The sequence below is a fragment of the Aedes albopictus genome, chromosome 1, assembly GCF_035046485.1.
Source record: "Aedes albopictus strain Foshan chromosome 1, AalbF5, whole genome shotgun sequence".
NCBI classification, from domain to species: domain Eukaryota; kingdom Metazoa; phylum Arthropoda; class Insecta; order Diptera; family Culicidae; genus Aedes; species Aedes albopictus.
In genome coordinates, this window is record NC_085136.1 from 175,407,715 (window position 1) to 175,425,269 (window position 17,555).

General features: G+C 40.3%; 1 long non-coding RNA gene across 1 annotated transcript; it reads right to left on the minus strand.

Annotated features, from left to right (window-relative positions):
• Nucleotides 1-3,220: 3,220 nt before the first annotated feature.
• Nucleotides 3,221-12,354, minus strand: LOC134285303 (uncharacterized). Its single transcript, XR_009996283.1, has 3 exons — nucleotides 5,252-12,354; nucleotides 5,116-5,189; nucleotides 3,221-5,058 (listed from the first exon to the last, which is right to left on the minus strand). It is a non-coding gene; the product is annotated as an uncharacterized LOC134285303 (long non-coding RNA).
• Between the last annotated feature and the right edge of the window lie 5,201 nt (nucleotides 12,355-17,555).

A 17,555-nucleotide genomic window follows, 5' to 3' on the forward strand; every position in this document is an offset into this window, starting at 1 on the left:
GTATCGATTATTGAGTCGACACTTCAATGCATGGGAATCACAAGTGTTCTATGTGGGTTGCAACACTTGTGTGGTATAGAAATGTTTTAGCAATTAGCTGTGAAATGACATTATCCGTAGAGGATATTGCCTTGAGTGGAAATATGCATATGCGCATCCAACTTATGCATGGGAACGTTTACAGAATGGTCAACTCATGTTTCAAGTGGAAAACAGTTTCTTTGGAAATGTTGAAACTGATAATTTATGGTTTTTGGGAAAATATGTTTGAAATGTTCATTTTGTTAATTTATGATATTTTATAAAATTGGTTACATTACAGTGATCACCATTGTCGATCCTGTCCGGCGCCATTGTGGACGCTACGTTCACCACCGTCTAAGCTATTGATCCCGGTTACAGGCCGCCTTCACCGACGCCATATGAGCCTCCTGCTGTCAGCACGGTGTCCCCCGCATCCGAGAACGTCGATTTCGTCGCAGCCCTGCCATTTTTGACGCCTACGGGCCTCCCATTGTGGCCGCCTTGCACGTGGCCGCCGAAGACATCGCTGTAACGAAACCCCGCCATTACCGGACGCCTGTTGGCACCTTCCCGAGTGCGCGCATTGCTGAAGGTATGACATTGCTGTACGCCAGTGACCTCCCCCCTACCCTCAAGCAAGTCGCCTTTCTCGCTGCCGTCGAAGCCTTCGCTATCATTCGGAAGACCGCTATTACTAAGCATTGGTCAGGATGATGTTGCTGTCTACCTCCGCAATCAACACCGCAAGCCACCTCCGTGATTCCGTGATGCCGTCGTGGTCAAGCAAACTGCCAAGCCATCTCCGTTGACATTACCCACCGGCCTCTGAACTCACCACCGCATCCAAGCCACGCCGGTTGCCTACCGACCACTCCGGCACCGCTGCTGGAAACGACCCTTTTCCACTCAAGTCAGGCCTGCGAAGTGAGTAATATTCGTTTGAGAACTAATCCTCATAACATTGCTCACTAATCAGATCCGAAGATCTCCCCACTACCTCCTCAACGACCCTGGGACTCAAGGACACAAAATAGGCATTTTGCCGTTGGGTGGCCCAGTAGCCTGAGGTTTAGTGCGATTCCCCTTCTGGGGGGTACACACGACCTCGAGGAGCGGTAATACCATCAAAACATATTTATTTTCAAGTCAGCTAGGGGGAACTATAATTACCATCTCTAATCTTAAAACGATGTTGAAATTCTGGATAATTTGATATTAGAAAAATAGTCTAATCGTTATAATTTTCTTCCGTGTTAAGAATTTTAAGTTAAGACAAAAGTTTTTTTTTGATAGATAATTATATCAGGGTCTCCAGTTAGCCTAGTGGTTAAGGCTATGGATCGCCAATCCGGAGACGGCGGGTTCGATTCCCGTTCCGGTCGGGAAAATTTCTCGACTCCCTGGGCATAGTGTATCATTGTACTTGCCTCACAATATACAAATTCATGCAATGGCAGGCAAAGAAAGCCCTTCAATTAATAACTGTGGAAGTGCTCAAAGAACAGTAAGTTGAAGTGAGGCAGGCCAAGTCCCAGTGCGGACGTCGAGCCATAAAGAAGAAGAAGAAGAAGAATTATATCAGTCATAAATGCTGTAAATTTCATGGCATTCGGTTCATTGAATCCGGAGATACGTCAGCTCAAAGTATTGTATCTTTTCAATTTCGTGTAGAAAAGCACGATCTTCTCCAAATTTTGACCACTGATACAAAACTGGTTGACTGACTTACAGTTAAAATTTAAAACTTTTTTTTTCACTGCTCGAAAAGTTACAGCTAGTTAACCATTTTTTATGAAAGTGAAAATTTTGTGTGAAAGTGAATTTTCCAGTAATGTCAAAATACTTACTGATGTTTGTGTACATTTGATAAATTGAAGGAAACATATGACAAATACTGTCCATCTGGTGAAAACGATAAAGTAGCACTGCTTAATTCTGGAACATTTGAATACAACCAATCTGGAACGCCATTCAACAGATATCCATTTTTTCCTAAAAATAAAAAAAATTAGTTTTTATTCACATCCAAAATTTACAATGTACCATTTCTTGTAATTCTACATATTAAATCGCTTTGAACTCTTGGCTTATAATATATATCAGCATCATGAACAAAAGCAATGCCTTGAGAAATGCCTTTTTCGCCGTTTCCTTCGCCATTTCTTTTAGGAGCCCAGAGAACGTTTTGCAGTCTAGGAGCTATTCGATCATTTCCTTTTGTAGAAAGCAGTTCAACTTTGGATGATTCTAGTTCATAGATGTAATAACTGAAAAGAAATACAAATAATTTATTAACAACGCAGAGAACAGATAATAGTTTACGTTTTTGTGAGGTTGTTCTACTCAAGTTTTGGTAGCTAAAATCTAGAGTCGAGTCAAGTACAAGACACTGAAGAGGACCTTACAGTTGAGGTCGAAATACGTATCTGTCAAAGGATGCAAATTCTTAGTGGAATTCAAAGGAACAGTACTTAACGCGGATCTTTTCGTAAAGGAAATTTCCTTGACTTCCTTGGGCATAGAGTATCTTCGTGCCTGCCACACGATATACGCATGCAAAATGGTCATTGGCAGAGGAAGCTCTCAGTTAATAACTGTGGAAGTGCTCATAGAACACTAAGCTGAGAAGCAGGCTTTGTCACAATGAGGACGTTACGCCAAGAAGAGAGAAAGAGAGAGAGTACTTAACGCGATTTTTTTTTATTTAGTTAAAATCTGACAAATCCAGTTTAATGATCATCAATGCAATTAAGAAACTCTAAATGCATGTGTATTTTTGAATGAATAATTTGTCCTTTTTCCTTATGACCTCGAATTTGACAACACGCAGCTACAGTCACAAGCAGGGAGTTTTCCCAAGCCGGAATATATTCAGTCCTTTTTTATCTCCATATGACCTTGAATTTGACAACAAGCAACTACAGTCACAAGCAGAGGGCGACACTAGTTTTCCCAAACCAGAACATATTCAGGGGTTCTTCCGAGAATTGTTCCAGAAGTTCTCAGGGAAATTGCCTCAGGAATACCTCCAGGAATTTATTTATTTATTTATTTATTTATTTATTTCATTTCGTCAACCGACGTAGACTAGTACATTATACATATACATATTTTTTCTTATTTCTTAGTAATATAATTACGAAATACATTGAAAAATATATTTAAAATAAAAATAAAAAATTAGTAGTGTTTTGTTTTTTAAGTGTTCCTATTTCTAATGGTACGAAAATATGTTTTCAAATTTTGCCTAGACATTGCTTCAGGAGTCCATCCGAAATTTGCTACAGGAGTTTCTCTGTGTCTTGCTGCAGGTGTTCCCATGTAAATGCTCCAGGAGTTCCTCGGGGAATTACTCCAGGAGTTTCTCCGTGAGTTGCCCCAGGAATTCCTTCGTGAGTTTCCCCAGCTGTTCCCCCGGGAATTCTACAGTGAATATCTCTAGGAGTTTCTCCGCAAGGTCCTGCAGGAATTCCTCCGAATATTTATCAATTAGTATTCGAGAACTCTTCTAGGAATTCTCTCGAGAATTCTTCCGGGCAACTCCCCGAAAAGTGCCTTCGGAGATTACTCCAGGATTTTCTACGTGAATTCCTCCACGAGTTCATCCGCGAATTTCTCTAGAAGTTCCTCTGGGAATTCCTTAAGGAGTTCCTCCAGGAATTCCTCCAGGAGTTCTTCCGGGAATGGCTCCCGGAGTTCCTCCAGGATGGTCCATCGAGGATTCGTCCACGAGTTCCTCTGAGAACTTCTCCAGGAATTATAATGTGGATTCCTTCTGAAGTGTTCCAGGAGTTTCTTTGAGAATTCCTACGGAAATCGCCCCAGAAGTGCTTTCGGACATCGTTCCAGGAGTTGCTATAGTGTCTACCCGACTAGATGAACATTACAAAATTATAACAAGCTTTGTTATTTTGTTACAATAAATTTTTATAACAATGGTTGTTATAAAACATGTACCGTTAGTAGTTAAAATAACAAAAATTCTATCAAAATGCCCACTGAAAAGAACAAAAATGAAATAACTTGTAACGCTCCGTTCTGTCCCTTAAGTAAACGGCTTATGCGCCACCTTCAAACGAAGGACCGTTACTCCTTTAAATTTGCCCGGATTGAAACTGCCTTCTCAGGGCAGGTGAAACAGTTGTCTCAGAACCGAAGATTCACTTCAACACCAAACGCTTCGCACGATAGCCAAACAGAAATCAGCAAATATTTACAACAAAATCGCGAAAAAATCTAAGAAAAATCTCAGTAATTCATCAAAGGGGAATTGTCCAGATTATAGTTAACTAAAGCCAATCTAAATCTATATTTACAATTTATTCCGTAACGCGAAATGAACGTGGAGAGCTAAATTAAACTAGAAGTAATTAACAACTATTCATTCAACGATCGCGTAACCCAATTCAACACAATTTATTGAGTTCAAGTTTCATTCAACATTCAATTCAAAAAGGAAATTTTATTCAAATCAATTCAAACAAGCCTAATTCCCTCATGTGACGTCACGTTCCTATCGGATTAGCTTTTAGGGTCTTATAGCACATGTGCGAAAAAGAGCCAAAGAAAAGATTTTGGTTTTATCTGACCTTATCGTTCGTTGTAGGTCCCGCGTCGGAAGTAACACGTGGCTACGAGATGCAATCCTTCCCAAATACGCGTCTCGAAATCTTCCCTCGTCGAGCGTTCTCGTTGGTCGTCACCAACTGCTTAACGGCTTCGGGCTCTAAACGAGCTCTCGTCCTATCACGTGTCTCGCGCGCGCCGATGCGTTGATCGGGGTAAATGCGTCCCCGGCTTCGTGGAGTGGTAGCCGTTGGTTGTAGCTCGGCTGGCACCGGGCGTCTTATTGACTTGCGACGACACCCTGACGTTGCACCACAGACGTCGGACGAATCACGAGCTAGACGGAATTCGAGCACTACCGAAGACACTTGCTAGTCCAAACACGCTCAGACGATTCCACTCACCAGTTCGTTTGGCTGAACTAGTGTCCAATCCGGACTAACCGCCCTCGTTGCGTGGGCACTCGTCCTGTACAACGTGGATTATCTAATTTATTGGCTCACTTATTCAAAATTATAGGCTTACCTGAATTAATTATTAGCCACTACTCACTAGATTTATTCTCAATATAAACTATCTAAACTCAACAAATTCTGTCACTAAAAAGAGCAATTCATCAATGAAATTAGATTAAATTAATTATTGCACGCGCGAAACTTACTTCGAGTTTAATTGGTTTGATTTAAATGTGATTTGAAACACCTTTAGAAAAATTAACTCCACTATGGTAAGATTCAACTGTCTTCCACTAAGCACTCCACTCAAGTGAATAGGATAACGCGCGATAGATTGGGAATAGCCAAAAATTTACTGCGCAATTTCCTCCAATTGGTGGATTACGGAGAGTCTAACTTTCAATAACTCTTTTGCTACATTTACGGAATTTTCCACGGCTGGATCTGTTTGACTCTCTACGACGCAATAAATTTAAACTCGAAATGTTTCATCGTGTTTGCGCAATCCTCTCCTAGGTGGCGCATGTGAAAATACTTTAATGCAATCTGACAACATTACTGGCCTTACAGACAGCATGTGAAAATTAAAAGCTTTTGCCAGCAGATACAAACGGTTGAGGTAAAAACGTATTTGCAATGCGGTTCTAAATTAAGTGACATTATGTTATCGTTACATTTCGCCCATGCTAAGAAATAAAAATTTTGAAATTTGTAAAATTTCAAAATTTTTATGTTTAATATTTATTTAGAAAATACTAACATAGAACATTGATAAAATTTAAAGATTTTTTTTCTGAATCGGAATAACCTAAACAAATGAAACATGAAATTTACTGAACTGAAACTATTGCAACTAATCAAAACATACTAAATCGCCTAACGGAATAACTATGTTGAGCTGACCAAACACGATACTAACAAACCAAATAATTCCTTTACTGACAAACCGAAACACTCATCAAACATTTCATCTTATTCTATATACCGATAACTTCGGAAATATCTGAAAATTTGTCTTACCTAAACCGATTTACTCCTGACACATCAGGAAAACTCAAAGACCGATTAACCGAATTACTCCAATTAACGAATTGGAAAACGTAATTACCTACTTAACTAATTACCTAAACGCATACCGAAAATCATTCACGCCCTATTCTAATCCTACCAGTCAACATAGCTACCCTATTCAGACGTTTAAGACGTTTCGCGGAATGTCAAAAACTAAGCTTTAAGAACGTGCTGTAAATTACTGTCAAAGTGAAAACTGAATGAGAAATTGGAATGATAATAACAACGCATGATGAGGTAAGGAAAATGACATATTCTACTAAATTTTCAGGAAATTACTGCAAAAATGATATTATTCGACTGGATTTATGAACAACAAATTGGAAATTAATATAGGAAAGTAAAAAAGGTGAAGTGATACGAAGATAATTTACGTAAAAGTGCTAAAATTGTGTTATTGTGAAGTGAACATACAACGCTGCCGACTATTCATTGCTGTTCTAATAAGAACAGAGAATACCGCTGCGAATCCTATTAGCTTCGATTTCTCGGTCAAGGTCACAGTCTGATCGAGCAGACTCTACTGACCTAGATTTGAAGCAAGATGCAATCAACCTACTGAAGTGTTTTATTTGGGCTTGTTGTTTCGTTGTTTTTGTGCATTAGGAAGATGCACCGTCATAGCTGCACAACATTGCAGCTAGATAAGAACTTCGTCGACGATCGATGATACATCGGACAGTCTCGTTGCACCACTAATGTGTATTTTGATTCGATGATGGTTTATGCACTACGCGACCGTAGTGCAGTCATAGCTGGTGTTTTTGTCAACAACGTGAGGGAATCAAAGAACATCTCGAACGTTGGACTGCTGTCTTTTGCACCTCAAGAGAGTGTTTTCTGGACATCAACGATGTTTTGTTTATGCGCACTAGACACTTGCGCCGTCATAGCTTATGTTACAGTCACTAAGTGATGTTGTCAACAACGTGAGGAAACCTGAGGACATCTCGAACGTTGGACGGTTGCCTTTTACACCTCAAACGAGTTTTTTTTTCGGCTTCTATGTTGTTTATGCGCAATAGGCACTTGCGCCGTCATAGCTTATCTTTTACAAGCTCCATGGAAGAACTAACATTGATTCTTTCTTTTAGGCCTTCTTTAAGAATGACCCATGGAAGGTACCAGGGATCCTATGACCTTCCTCGTTCTCAAGAACATACGTGTTCGTTCCAAGAGCCGACTGAACTTTATCACGGGTGTACTTGGTTCCGAATTTGCCAACGAAGTATTTTGATTTGTCGGACAGATGAATATCGCGCTTATACACAAGGTCGCCAGGTTTGAAGACGTGGTTTTCGTTCGATCTCAAATTGTACGGCCGTGAATATCGCTTATACGCATCCTGGAGATTCTGACGTACTAACTCATAGAGTTTTCGAGGCCAACTCTTAGGTGGCGCATAGAGTAGTTGTTGTCTTGGCTGAACTTGTAAACTGACAGCATATTTGATTTCGAGCAAACTGCCAGCATAGTGAACGGATGGAAACATGAACACAAATTGATGATGTGATAATTATTAGAGTGAATTCACAATATGGTTACATTTCGCCCATGCTAAGAAATAAAAATTTTGAAATTTAAAAAATTTCAAAATTTTTATGTTAGGAATTCATTTCGAAAAAACAAACTTTTATGCAAAATATGATGTGTCTACTGCGACAACTACTGAATGATACGAGGAACGAGAAAAGAAAGTTTAAAATAAGAAGAGAAAAGTGCTTATAAGTGCAAATTGATTGTGATGGACAAAACCTACATGTGGGATGATCTTTACTATTCTTATTAGAAAAGAGAGAACCGTTTTTGTGCGACTTGTTTCGATATCGCGGTCAAGGTCGTTGTCTGATCGAGCAGACTAGATTGACCTACATTCGAAACAGAATGTTGTCAACAACGTGAGGCAACCTATTGGACTTCTCAAACGTTGGACTTTTGGCCGAAGCACCTACAAAGAGTATTTTATGTTGTGTGATTGTTTTTGTGCATCAGGCAGATGCACCGTCGTAGCTCTACATTCCGTTTACAGCCTACTGAGAGGTTTGTCGACGATCGATGATCTCTACTTGTTTCTGATCGGACGGTATCGTTGCACCACGAATGTGTTTTTGATTGATGATAGTGTATGCACTACGCGACCGTAGTGCAGTCATAGCTGGAGGTTCAGTTGCTGAGTGATGTGGTCGACAACGTGAGGAAACCTGAGGACATCTCGAACGTTGGACGGTTGCCTTTTGCACCTCAAAAGAGTTTTTTTTCGGCTTTTGTGTTTGTTTATGCGCATTAGGCACTTGCGCCGTCATAGCTTGTGTTAATGGGTACCACAATGTAGACAACTGCTAAAAGAACCCTACAAATGCGCATTTTATTTTCCGCATCGAGCCCCATATTTTGAAGCTAGTGAGATACGAAAAGTAAAATATAACGAATACATTGGAACCTTACAAATGCACATTTTATTTTCCGTATCGGGCCCCACGTCTGGGAACTCAGATACGCAAAATAAAATGGAACATTACAAATGCACAAAACACAAACATGCAACACATAACATAAATTGTGCCCAGTTATCCAAATAGATAACTAAGTCCGAACCCAGGATGACGAGGTTTCATTTTTGTTCTTGGTCCATCAGTCAATCCTGTAATCGTATTTCTTCTGGCGGATTGCCTTTTGTTTGCAGCGTTACTTGCTTACATAGCTTGTTTTGGTCTAGGGATTTCTAATCCTAAGGGGGCATTTGTCCAGATTATAGTTAACTAAAGCCAATCGAAATCTATATTTACAATTTATTCCGTAACGCGAAACGAACGTGGAGAGCTAAATTAAACTAGAAGTAATTAACAACTATTCATTCAACGATCGCGTAATCCAATTCAACACAATTTATTGAGTTCAAGTTTCATTCAACATTCAATTCAAAAAGGAAATTTTATTCAAATCAATTCAAACAAGCCTAATTCCCTCATGTGACGTCACGTTCCTATCGGATTAGCTTTTAGGGTCTTATAGCACATGTGCGAAAAAGAGCCAAAGAAAAGATTTTGGTTTTATCTGACCTTATCGTTCGTTGTAGGTCCCGCGTCGGAAGTAACACGTGGCTACGAGATGCAATCCTTCCCAAATACGCGTCTCGAAATCTTCCCTCGTCGAGCGTTCTCGTTGGTCGTCACCAACTGCTTAACGGCTTCGGGCTCTAAACGAGCTCTCGTCCTATCACGTGTCTCGCGCGCGCCGATGCGTTGATCGGGGTAAATGCGTCCCCGGCTTCGTGGAGTGGTAGCCGTTGGTTGTAGCTCGGCTGGCACCGGGCGTCTTATTGACTTGCGACGACACCGTGACGTTGCACCACAGACGTCGGACGAATCACGAGCTAGACGGAATTCGAGCACTACCGAAGACACTTGCTAGTCCAAACACGCTCAGACGATTCCACTCACCAGTTCGTTTGGCTGAACTAGTGTCCAATCCGGACTAACCGCCCTCGTTGCGTGGGCACTCGTCCTGTACAACGTGGATTATCTAATTTATTGGCTCACTTATTCAAAATTATAGGCTTACCTGAATTAATTATTAGCCACTACTCACTAGATTTATTCTCAATATAAACTATCTAAACTCAACAAATTCTGTCACTAAAAAGAGCAATTCATCAATGAAATTAGATTAAATTAATTATTGCACGCGCGAAACTTACTTCGAGTTTAATTGGTTTGATTTAAATGTGATTTGAAACACCTTTAGAAAAATTAACTCCACTATGGTAAGATTCAACTGTCTTCCACTAAGCACTCCACTCAAGTGAATAGGATAACGCGCGATAGATTGGGAATAGCCAAAAATTTACTGCGCAATTTCCTCCAATTGGTGGATTACGGAGAGTCTAACTTTCAATAACTCTTTTGTTACATTTACGGAATTTTCCACGGCTGGATCTGTTTGACTCTCTACGACGCAATAAATTTAAACTCGAAATGTTTCATCGTGTTTGCGCAATCCTCTCCTAGGTGGCGCATGTGAAAATACTTTAATGCAATCTGACAGCATTACTGGCCTTACTGACAGCATGTGAAAATTAAAAGCTTTTGCCAGCAGATACAAACGGTTGAGGTAAAAACGTATTTGCAATGCGGTTCTAAATTAAGTGACATTATGTTATCGTTACAAACTTTTGTTATGATCATAACAAAAATATTATAAAACTTGTTTCATGAAATATGATAGAATTTAACAAAATAATAACGAAATTGTGTTATAATTCTTTTGACACCTTTTAGGGTAAAAACTAGTTTTATACTCATTTTTTGGGTAAATATTTTTAAGTGTGTTATTCTATTTTTAGAAAAAGTAAGTAACACAAAAAAATAGTTTCCAATACATATAAAATTTTCGGATCCGAACGGGATTTGAACCAAGACACCTACCATCGGTGGAGATCTGGTACTGGTGCCTTTGCCAATGAGCCCATCACAGGACTTGAAAAGGGCGGTGATAGAAGCTTTACTGGTTCTACGTTGACAGTTTCGTCATTCTAATCTTCGTTTGTCAGACGTACAAGAGCGAGGTGGTATGACGTCACATTTAGCTTGTTGACATATAATAGACTTGATTTGTCGTTAGTGACTTTGTTTTAAGGACAGCATACCAAACTGTGGACCTACAATCCATTTTTCAGAGTTATAACAGAGAACCAAACTGTTACATAATAGTTTAACAATAAATTAAACGGAAATTTGTAATCATCAATGAAACTGAGTGTGATTTTGGAGGCAAAGTGAAGAGACCGCTTTTTTCATTCGCGCCGGCCGCGTCGTCGTCGCCGCCGATTTGACTGTGCTCATCTTCGTACGGGACGGTTTAATGTGATTTTGGAGGCAAAGTAAAGAGACCTCTTTTTTCATTCGGGCCGGCCGCGTCGTCGTCGTCGCTGATTTGACTGTGCTCATCTTCGTACGGGGCGGTTTACTGTTATTTTGGTGGCGAAGTGAAGAGGCCGCTTTTTTTCATTCGGACCGGCCGCGTCGTCGTCGTCGTCAATTTGAATGTACACATCATCGTACCCGTGTATAGTTGTAGCGTTTCAGTGTGATTTCGGAGGCCAGTTAGTGGAAGATGCTGCAGCACATACGCACTGGACACTTCGAAGGATGTTGATTGGTGAGCTCTTTCCATTTTATCATAATAATTAATGCAAAAGGATGTATAAAATTCTGCTCTGGTTTTTGTGTATTTCGGCACCTACATTTCAAAAGGGCGTAACTGCATTTACAACCAATGCCTTCTCACAAAGCTGTGGAGCGTATCCCATCCCTCTCGAGCAATCCACTTGCACAAATAGAAAGATAAAATCCTCCTCTTTCGATTAATGGATGTGAATTGCGTGAGATGAATGAAATACGACCCACTAGGCCGTGTCGATTTTTGCAAAATTGCGAATACACAATCCCGAATAGTCACAAATGGTTGCAAATGGACCCAAATGAAGCCCTGCAAAATTTAAAAATTCTAAAAAATCGGTAAGCTAGTCCGCAATCGACTTGAAGTTTTATATGGGAATTTTAATTTTTCAGTATGGGGAAATTCAACTTTTCAAACTTTTGAAGAAAAAGGCACATTAAAGCAACTCTAAAAATCCGCTCCCCCCCTGAAGATTTAGTGCATATATTAGGGATCATTTTGTTAGAAGACAACTTTTTAGTTGCACTTAAGATAAGGGCGTTATTAAATTTCGAAACAATGGACATTTTATTCGCATGATTTCTAACTTCTTTAATTGGCATCACTGCACGTTTTGCGTGTTGAAGAGGGTGGTAACAGCCATCTGCGGCGTCACCACCCGTCGCTGGATGGAGACGCAAGTACCTGATAAAAATGAGATAGTTAGGATTGAAATTATTCTTGCGATATTGCTTTATAAAAACTTGGTATCTTCGGCAAAGTTGTTGGCATGGTCAAGAGCTGTCCAGTGATGAACTAAATCATTGGAAAAACCAACGCTGGGCGGCGCTAGTATGCATACAAACTACATGCAATAGTATTAACGTATATGCGTGTATCTCAATAACGTGATAATTTAACTGTGTGGTGTCTTCGACAAAGTTGTTGGCTGGGCCACGGGCTATCCAGTGACGAACCAAGTAAGTAGGAATTCAACCATTAGGCGGCGCTAGTGTGCATACAAACTGGATGCAAAAGTACAAACGTATATGTGTGTATCTCAATAACGTGATAATTTAAGTAGGTGGTGTCTTCGACAAATTTGTTGGGTGGACCAGGGGCTATCCAGTGACGAACGCAATACAGTCTAGACTCCTACTACACGATTAGTTCGGGGGTGCAGTAGGAATCCGTGTTGTAGGAATCCCAGAGCTTATGGGATTTCGCCTAATTGGGGGTGTGAGCGAATATATCAGGAGTATTACAAGATAGCACCATACTTTCTTTGGCAAAGTTGTAGTACTAGAATAGATCTACCACACAATGCGAACTAACATCCAATTAGTTGGCCATTTTTGCCGATAGAGGCGCTATGTAGAAGTGGTTGCTTATGTTCACTCGCCAGTAGAAGTCGCTTGCGATATCTCAAGATCTACTTGATTTGGAAAAATGCTGTCTTCGGCAAACTTGTTCAGTAGGTCAAGAACAATCTGGTGGCTAACCAATTAGTTTGTGATTTCGCCGCTAGGTGGTGCTAGTTGTCAAGTAAAATTTCAAACTTCTCTAGCTCGCGATCCAGATCAGATAGAAAAGTGCCGTCTTCTTCAGAGTTTTTCAGGAAGTAAAAACCTATCTGATGATTTAACATTTCGCCGCTAGGTGCCACTAGTTGTTAAGTAAAATTTCAAACTTTTTTAGCTCACGATCCAGAGCAAATAGAAAAGTATCGTCTTCGGCTAAGTTCTTCAGGAAGTCAAGAGCTATCTAATGACTTATCATTAAGTTTGTAATTTCGCCGCTAGGTGACGCTAGTTGTCAAGTAAAGTTTCAAACTTCTCTAGCTCGCGATCCAGATCAGATAGAAAAGTGCCGTCTTCGTCAGAGTTTTTCGGGAAATAAAAACCTATCTGGTGATTCAATATTTAGTTGGTGATTTCGTTGCTAGGTGGCGCTAGTTGTTAAGTAAAATCTTAAACTTCTTTAGCTCGCGATCCAGAGCAGATAGAAGAGAGTCGTCTTCGGCAAAGTTCTTCAGGAAGTCAAGAACAATCTTGTGATGTAACAATTAGTTTGTAATTTCGCCACTAGGTGACGCTAGTTGTCAAGTAAAGTCAGAGTTTTTCAGGATGTAAAAACCTATCTGGTGATTCAACATTTAGTTGTTGGATTCACCGTGTTAGTTGTCAAGTAAAGTTTCAAACTTCTCTAGCTCGCGATCCAGAGCAGATAGAAAATTATCGTCTTTAGCAAAGTTTTTAGGAATTCAAAACCTCAGTGGTGATTCAACATTTAGTTTATGGTTTCGCCGCTAGGTGACGCTAGTTTTTAAGTAAAATTTTAAACTTCTCTAGCTCGCGATCCAGAGAAGAAAGAAAAGTGTCGTCTTTGGCAAAGTTCTTCAGGAAGTCAAGAGCTATCTGATTAAATAACATTTAGTTTGTGATTTCATCGCTAGGTGGCGCTATTTGTCAAGTAAAGTTTTAAACTTCTCTGACTCGCTATTCAGAGCAGATAGAAAAGTGTCGTCTTCGGCAAAGTTCTACAGGAAGTCACGAGCTATTTAGTGAATTAACAATTAGTTTGTGATTTCGCCGCTAGGTGGCGCTAGTTGTCAAGCAGGGTTCCTGATTTCCACTTTCGAAGGTAGTCAGCAGCGAACGGTTGTCGCTTTAGTTTGTGTGTTTGCTTGTCAGCGACGACAGCAAACTCCGGCGAACGGTGGGAAGCCACACTTGGAAATTACTCATTCGTCCACATTCGCATCGCAAGCGATCGAGCGGTGATGCGATTCGTGAGTGATACGAGTGATTTTGTGCATACGATTTTTTATGTTTTCAAAAAATGTTAATTATTTTCTTTGCTAATCTAGCATTTCAACAATAATACACTAAAAATTTATGCATTACATGCAAAAAATCTCTTCAAGTTATGATAATAGCCGCTTCGATCACTCACCAGCATTCTTCACCATTCGCCATTCATCCATTCGCGTGCGATCGAAACTGCGACGAACGGCAACGAATATCGAAGTCAAACAATTTGCGCATCGCATCCCACTGGTGATTGGGTTGCATGTTTGATCACGACTATCCGTTTGCTGCATCTTTCTCGATTCGCTTCAGCAAAGAGGAATGAATATGAATGGAGTGAGGCGAATATACCGATCCTTGTTGTCAAGTAAAGTTTCAAACTTCTCTAGCTCGCGATCCAGAGCAGATAGAAAAGTGTCGTCTTCGGCAAAGTTCTTCAGGAAGTCAAGAGCAATCTTCTGATTAAAAATATAGTTTGTGAATTTGCCGTTAGGTGGCGCTAATTGTCATGTAAAATTTTAAAACACCATCTCAGGATCTATAGCAGACAGAATAGTACTGTCTTCGGCAAAGTTCAACAGGAAGCCAAGAGCATTCTGGTGATAAAACAATAAATTGGTGATTTAGCTGCTAGGTGATGCTAGGCTGCTCGGAATCCATAGCAGATAGAAAAGTGTTATCTTTGGCAATTTTCTTCAGAAAGTATAGACTATAGAACAACCTGGTGATTCAACAATTAGGAGGCAGTTCGCCGCTACGCGGCGGTAATTGGCAAATAGAATTTTGAACATCTCTATCTTGGATCCAGAGCAGGGTTGACAATCTTCGTTCTCTTCACCGCCGCGCAAAGAAAAAACAATGATAGAACAACATTGATGACTAGCTTTTTCATTGCCGGTAAAGGGTTCCACGATGAACCCGAGGATGAACTTCAATGATAAATAGTCGACCACCAACGTTTTTGTCATCCTTTTTGTTCCTTGTAAACGAGCGGCGACCGGCCAAGGAAACGCCACTAGGAAGTAGCATTTATTGGTGTTTCAGCGCGTATGCTATTGTTGCACCGCAATAGTAATCCCAAGTAACACGCTTGTCACATAAGGGCGGAACAAAAACCTGCTGCTGTAACTTTTATGTGACAAGTGTGTTACTTGGGAAGGATTGACAATTCAGAGGTGCGATGTTTGATCCCAGATGCAAACTTTTTTGTACATATTTTGAAATTCTTATTTGTGTGTTTTGACGTTTGCCAGTGTACACGTTGCTGAATTATGCAATCGACAGTATCTCGAGCGGTTCTTCGAACAGGTGGCTGTGTGCAATAGAAATACACTAGAACTCCAATGGCGCTTTAGTCACTTTTCCTATTTAATTAAATTAATTACTTTTATTATAATAATTGATTGTTTTTAAGTGTAGCTTGAAGAGCATCATTTGTTTTGGTAAACAAAATTTGTTTGACACTTCTAGTACCGCTATTGACGCTGTAAGGGCGTGGCAAATAGATGTTTGTCACACGAACAGTCGCGACATTGGACCTCTGTCGCTAGTTATTCTAATCTGTGTGCTCATGGAAAATATACCGGGCAAAAGTTTTTGATGAATTTCCTCCAAAAAATACGTCTGTTTGTCTGTGCTTCGTTGTTGCTTAGCACACTTGAGCGAAGAGCGAAACAAAACGACAAAAGATTTCATTTTTCTTAAAAATGCAAGCCCTTCATGCAACTAATTGTTGAACCATCAGATTGCTCTTGACTTCCTGAAGAACTTTGGCCAAGACGACCCTCTTCTATCTGCTCTAGATCCCAAGATAGAGAAGTTTGAAGCTTTACTTGACAACTAGCGTCACCTAGCGGCGTAATCACCAACTTATTATTAATTCACTAGATAGCTCTTGATTTCCTGAAGAACTTTGCCAAAGACGACACTTTTCTATCTCCGCTGGATCGCGAGCTAGAGGCAAAATTACCACCTAACAGCGAAATCACAAACTAAATGTTAAGTCATTAGATAGCTCTTGACTTCTTGAAGAACTTTGCCGAAGTCGATACTTTTCGATCTGCTTTGGATCCCGAGATAGCGGAGTTTGAAACTTTACTTGACAACTAGTGCCACCTAGTGCCGAAATCACAAACTAATCGTTACATCACTAGATTTTTCTTGACTTCCTGAAGAACTTTGCCGAAGACGACTCTCTTCTATCTGCTCTGGATCGCGAGCTAAAGAAGTTTAAGATTTTACTTAACAACTAGCGCCACCTAGCAACGAAATCACCAACTAAATATTGAATCACCAGATAGGTTTTTATTTCCCGAAAAACTCTGACGAAGACGGCACTTTTCTATCTGATCTGGATCGCGAGCTAGAGAAGTTTGAAACTTTACTTGACAACTAGCGTCACCTAGCGGCGAAATTACAAACTTAATGATAAGTCATTAGATAGCTCTTGACTTCCTGAAGAACTTAGCCGAAGACGATACTTTTCTATTTGCTCTGGATCGCGAGCTAAAAAAGTTTGAAATTTTACTTAACAACTAGTGGCACCTAGCGGCGAAATGTTAAATCATCAGATAGGTTTTTACTTCCTGAAAAACTCTGACGAAGACGGCACTTTTCTATCTGATCTGGATCGCGAGCTAGAGAAGTTTGAAATTTTACTTGACAACTAGCACCACCTAGCGGCGAAATCACAAACTAATTGGTTAGCCACCAGATTGTTCTTGACCTACTGAACAAGTTTGCCGAAGACAGCATTTTTCCAAATCAAGTAGATCTTGAGATATCGCAAGCGACTTCTACTGGCGAGTGAACATAAGCAACCACTTCTACATAGCGCCTCTATCGGCAAAAATGGCCAACTAATTGGATGTTAGTTCGCATTGTGTGGTAGATCTATTCTAGTACTACAACTTTGCCAAAGAAAGTATGGTGCTATCTTGTAATACTCCTGATATATTCGCTCACACCCCCAATTAGGCGAAATCCCATAAGCTCTGGGATTCCTACAACACGGATTCCTACTGCACCCCCGAACTAATCGTGTAGTAGGAGTCTAGACTGTATTGCGTTCGTCACTGGATAGCCCCTGGTCCACCCAACAAATTTGTCGAAGACACCACCTACTTAAATTATCACGTTATTAAGATACACACATACACGTTTGTACTTTTGCATCCAGTTTGTATGCACACTAGCGCCGCCTAACGGTTGAATTCCTACTTACTTGGTTCGTCACTGGATAGCCCGTGGCCCAGCCAACAACTTTGTCGAAGACACCACACAGTTAAATTATCACGTTATTGAGATACACGCATATACGTTAATACTATTGCATGTAGTTTGTATGCATACTAGCGCCGCCCAGCGTTGGTTTTTCCAATGATTTAGTTCATCACTGGACAGCTCTTGACCATGCCAACAACTTTGCCGAAGATACCAAGTTTTTATAAAGCAATATCGCAAGAATAATTTC